We start from the raw sequence: 6015 nt of genomic DNA, 5'->3' as shown, positions 1-6015 counted from the left end.
GTGTGGTGATTTAATTTTCCTGGACGGCAGCCTACCGACATAATAGTTTACATTTAAACTAAATAGTTACGTAATTAACATATTGTTTTCCGCCCACTATCGTTTTCATGCTGGCGGAGCGGATTTCTTTCTGCGGCGTCTCTGAATTGTGTGCAGAAGCGTTTTGCTGTCTGATTGTTATCGCTAACAGGGTTGTTTGGTTGGATTGCGTTACTGTCATTATGTAGAGATGTGTTCCGTAGTGATTGGGTTTATCATCTGCCTATGCACATGCCATCATGAAACCTCCCGTCTACCATTCTGGACACATCTGAATAAATATTCCCCGTTTTGAATGGATTACAAATTCGGGACTTTTTTCCTGTAATATTAGTAAAATAATCTCTGAAATTGACTTGGCATCTGCATATCCTGATTTATGCGTTACATGCTCAGGCAGCTGTTTACATTTGTTTTTAAATGTAATAGGTAGCGCATAGACTGTGTGATTTGAATTTGCAGTTTCAGAAGGCTGAAAACACGGGGCAGTAAGAATAATTCAGTCAGTTTTTTTTAACAGCTTTTGGCTTTGATTTTAGCATTGGATCGTTGGTGGTTGATGTGGCTTTTGAGTTAATTGAGGGTGGGTTCGGCTAAGATGGAAAACACACAGGGAGCCATGATGGTAATCTAAACCTTTCCAACGTGGCCCTTCACCAAAGGATCCATATTGAGTTGATTCACTCTGGTAGAAGCGCAAGCCTTCCATAAAAATAGACGTGATTGTTGAAGGATGTGATTGGAGAGCAGAGGAGAAGTGAGGAACCTTGAACATATTTAATAAAAAAAAACAACTTTGAAGAATGTGGGCTGCCATGTTGCCAATAATATGGAATCCCTAATAATTATAATGAATGTGTTTTGGCCATTTAGAACATCAAAATAGAAACAGCCCAGGATTTTTTTTTAATTGAATATGATGAAGCTGATTCTGGATTCCATTGTGTCATAGCAGTACAGTTCAGAAACAGACCCTTTGGCCAATTTAGTAAATGCCAAAACCATTTAAACAGCCTACTACCATTGACTTAAACCAGCACCATAGCCCTCCATACCCCTACCAACCACGTACCTATCCAAACTTTGTTTAAGCATTGAAATAGAGCTCATGTGCATCACTTGTGGAAGGAGATGAGATTGATTTCTGGAACATTAGGAAAGAAAACATCTGAAAACATACAGATGTTGGGCTTTCCAATAGATGTTTTAAATGGCATGGAGTCTTGCAATCAGGAAGGTCCTTGGCGTGAGTAGTAACAAGTTAACTGATCTTGAGGCAATATTTCTTATTCTTATCCTGGACTATTCCTTGGCTACTATTGGTCCATTTCTATCACTATTCACTCTCCAGTGCCCTTTGCTGATAGCCGGGTAATGAGCATCAATCTCTGCTAGATGCTGTTATAGTGGAAAGAAACATATTTGGATTTATTTAGCAGCTTTCATCACTTTGGGATGTTCCAAACATCTGAATAAAGAAATCCAAGTTATTTTTGTGATGTAGGAAACCATGTTTATGCCACTTTTCATCCAGCATGGTTGCACGAGCAGCAATAGGATCGTGCCCATACACCCTCTTTAGAGATTGTGAGGTTAAATTTATTGATATGGGGGTCTACTTTGAAATGCAGTAATGTTATTGAGTTTTTGATCTGACTGGAGCTGCTCCTGAGAGGCGAGTGAAACCATGGTTTCATGTCTCGGTATAGTGGCTGATCTGCTGCCATTTGACACTCTTAGTTCTGCTATACATGATCATATTTTGTGTTTAAAAACACTATCATAGAACTTGAACCCACAATCAATTCACAAGAATCATATCACTGAGCGTGGCAGCTACGTAACTTGTTACCATCTTGGCTTACACGTGGGAATGTACTGCAACTTGGAAAGTCCATTAGAAGACATTTGGATATATTTTTAAAAAGGCTGAAGTAAAGATTCTTAAGAAGAATAGAAACCATCTTGGTAAGCAGCTTCTAATTGTAGGGAAATAATAAGCTTGGTGGACAGATTGGAAGCCGGCTTGCTTTTCTTCGTTTATTTGTTACATTCAATGATTTTTGCTTCCCTTCTGCTGCCAGGTTTCGTAAAGCCGAGAAAGCCTTGCTGGCCAACTGTGAATCTGGGGTAGAAATAAAATCTTTAGCTTTGCATTCTCATTTTAATGACTGGCCTGCTGGCAGAGATTTTTGAGTCTGTGTGTGTTTATAATGTGTAATCATTTAAACCTAAGAATAAAGGGTTTAGAATGTATAAAATGAATAATATATGTTCTGTAATGCTGCTTGATGCCATTGCTTTTCTGGCAAATGTTTACTTTGGATTTGAAAAAAAACTTGTTCCTTTGCATTGATGTCTTTCGACTTGATGATTCCAAGAAATTCTAAGATTTAAAACCTACACTAAAGTACAATTAATAGATTATTCCAAAAATAATATATTTGCCCTAGCATGGCATTAGATTATTGTCGTGAGCAATTCTGCCCAGACCTTGAATAGTTTTTCACTAATTTTGTCTCGTTTGGGATGCTGATGAGTTGTCATGTATGTATTAATAATAATTTAACAGAGCGCGATCATCTAAATGTAACTTTGTAGAAATGCCGGAGACTATTCAGTGTTTACTGATGAAGGTTAAAAAAAAAGTAAAGTGAACAATAATTTGTAAAATATTATGAATGTCATGGATGATGCTGCTGCATGGATCTATTCCAACCAGATCACTCGAGGTGCATTATTTAAATCATTGCATTCCCATACCAGTTCACATTGGAAATTCTATGTAATTACTCTATATTAGTTCATGCAGCCTGTATCATTCTTCATGCCAAGTCATATTAAGCTTTAATACCAATTATGTGATTTACATCAGGGCATGCATCTGTTGCAATTGCATTAAGTCATTCATTCATTATTATAAATTTGCAATTGACTATCCATTCTGCGTTACATCAGCACAGGCTCCCATACACTTGATATTTCAAGTTGAACTTCCATGTCCTATATTGCACCATGACTTTATGTATCTGCCAAGTAAGATGCAGCACTGATCTCTTCTATTGTCATCAAACAATCAGTGTTACAACATGGATATTGCTGTGATATATTCTATTACCGTTCACTCTTTCCTTTGCATCCTGTACTATAGCTTGGATTTTCTGAACCCGCAATGCAATAATAGTGGTACTGTTGTACTACTAAGTTGGCCGGTGGTGGAATGACATCCGCACTGGACTTTGAAGTGTGTGGACCTGGGGTTTGAATCTGGCCGGCTCCTTGCACGCTTTCCATCCATGCTCAGTTGAGTGTTGAGCTAGCAACTCAGCCTTGTAAAAAAAAGGATAAAAAATGTTAAAGAAACAGCAAATTGCCTCCCGAGGTGCCACAAGGTGCGGAAAGGAACAACAATAGTACTGCCAAGTTTACGGATTGCATTGTTTCTGGATTTGGTGGTATTCCTAGTGCCATAAAATGTAAGTGGTTGCCATTGCTCTTCCCATTTGCTCCAGAAGGTCAGTACTCACACCAGTGCCCATGAAGTGCAGGGTGAGCCATGTCAACAACTATTGATTAGCAATACATCTGCTATTATGAAGTGTTTTGAGAGGTTGGTTATGGCTGGAGTTAATTCCTGCCTGAGCAAGGGCCTGGACCACTGTAATTAGCCTACTGCCATAACAGGTCTACAGCGATTGCAATCCCACTGGCACTCCATTTTGTTTTGGAGCACCTAGACAACAACAACAGCACGTGACAGGTTACTGTTTATCAATTGTAGCTCTGCATCCTATAGCGTTATCCCCTCAATAATAATCACCAGACTAAACATGGGCCTCTCTACCTCCCTCTGCAACTGCATCCTTGATTTCCTCATCAAAAGACCACAGATAGTATGGATCAGTGATGATGTTTTTCCCACACTGACAATATACTCATGGATGCCTGCTTAGCATCTACTCTCTCCGCACTTGTGACTGTGTGGCTAAGCACAGCTCGAACACCATTTATAAATATGCAGATGACACCACTGTTGTTGGTTAAATCTCAGATGATGAACAGGAGGTGTACAGGAGTGAGATAGTTTAGCTGTTTGAATGGTGCCACAACAGCCACCTTGCACTCAAATGTCATTAAGATTAACTGTTTATGGACTTCAGGCAAGAGGAAGTTGGGAGAATACTCACCAGTCCTCATCAAGGGATCAGCGGTAGAAAGGGTGAACAGCTTCGTTCCTGGGAGTCAGCATCTAGGAGCATTTACACCCGTCTCAACACATTGATGCATCATGAAGAATGCCCACCTGTGGCTCTGCGCTTTATTAGGAGTTTGAGGGGATTTGGTATGTCACCAAAGGCTTGTGTACATTTCTACAAATGTACAGCAGAGAGCACTCTGACGGGTTGTGTCACAGCCCGGTGTGAAGGCTGTAATGCACGGCATCCCGAGAGGCTGCAGAAGGTTGTAGACCTGGCCAGCTCCATCACAGGCACAACCCTTCCAACCTCTGAGGACATCTTCAAGAGGCAGTGCCTCAGGAAAATGGGATCCATCATTAATACCGGATCCCTCACCATTTGGAACATTCCTCCTTCTCATTACTACCATCGGAGGAAGTACATGAGCCTGAACACCCACACTCAATGATTCAGAAACCATTTCTATCCCTCCCATCATCAGATTTCCTATAGTCCATGAACACTATATTGTTATTCCTTTTCTGCCTTGTATGTTTATTATGTAAGCTTGTTATTTTGATATCAGGCACTATATCCCTGCCACAAAAGAACAAATTTCACATCATTTAAGACAGCGATAATAAATCTGATCCTGAATTGGAATTCCAGCAAAGATTTAAGTTCAGAAATAAAGCCTATGAAGTATTTTGATGTGTAATTTATCTACCCATATAAATAATTTATTTGCTAAAAGTAGCATGCAAATTAAAACGAGTCCTTGTTCTGTTTTTGAAATTAAAGGTTTATTACATAACTTCAAATAAACTAATGATTAATTAAGATGAGAGAAACTTAAAAAGAAGTAATGCTACCTTCAAGCCATTTATACTAAGGTATGATCTGGGACTGGCAATCTCAGTGCACCGCATGAAAGAATTCCTAGATTATTGAATAATGGGTTGAACTAGAATCCTTCCATCGTTGGTATTACTGTTTTTTAGGTGTTGTGTCCCAAAGCTTCCATCAACTAATCCACGTGGAATGAGGTCTGATTAAACCCAGTCCCATCTGGTATGCATGTCTGACTTTGACTTTACTCACTGACGTTTTGAAGGGCTGCTTTAAGTATTTTTGTTCTGAAATCAAATTTTGTAGAAAAACTTTCTTTCTTCAACATTTTTGTTAGAATTGTATCCTGTAACAGCTAAAATAATAATTTGAGAATTTTGAAATAATTGGAATAATTTAATTAAATTTAAAAATTAAAGGATGCAATAAATTGTTTTGAGGAATATTTAATTTTGTACATTATTATTGTGGTAGTAATAGTGGGCACTTCACAAGAAGAATGCTCCCTGTTTCATCTGAGTCCCCTCTCCATTGGTTTTTATTTCTGTTTATTTTGTGAGAAATCATTGATGGAAGGAAAAAAGATTAATCACACATCCTTCTCCACCACACTCAAATTTACACCTTTAGTCTGTGACTGGGCTGCTGAGAAAAGCAGGATTATTGATACTTGTAAACTCGAGATTCCGCAGATGCTAGAAATCCAGAGCAATGCACAAAAAGCTGGAGGAACTCACTAGGTCAGGCAGCATCTGTAAAGAGGAACAAACAATTGACGTTGTGGGCTGAGACCATCAGGACTGACTGGCTGGAAATGTTGACTGGTTATTCCTTTCCACAGATGGTGCCTGACCTGCTGAGTCCCTTCAGCATTTTGTACGTATTGCTATTGATACTTGAATGATGGAGTTTTGCTCGTTGAAACATTAATGAGATAGATGCAGAAACT

The 6015-nt window shown here is 39.0% G+C and overlaps 1 protein-coding gene across 8 annotated transcripts in view; it reads left to right on the top strand.

The window, feature by feature from the left end:
* Positions 1-6015, top strand: part of mapk8ip3 (mitogen-activated protein kinase 8 interacting protein 3) — a 195373-nt gene that overhangs the window by 774 nt on the left and 188584 nt on the right. The window lies entirely within an intron of this gene.

The sequence above is a fragment of the Hypanus sabinus genome, chromosome 9, assembly GCF_030144855.1.
Source record: "Hypanus sabinus isolate sHypSab1 chromosome 9, sHypSab1.hap1, whole genome shotgun sequence".
NCBI lineage: Eukaryota > Metazoa > Chordata > Chondrichthyes > Myliobatiformes > Dasyatidae > Hypanus > Hypanus sabinus.
Note: the sequence above shows the minus strand (reverse complement) of the source record. Positions and strands in the feature narration are given on the sequence as shown.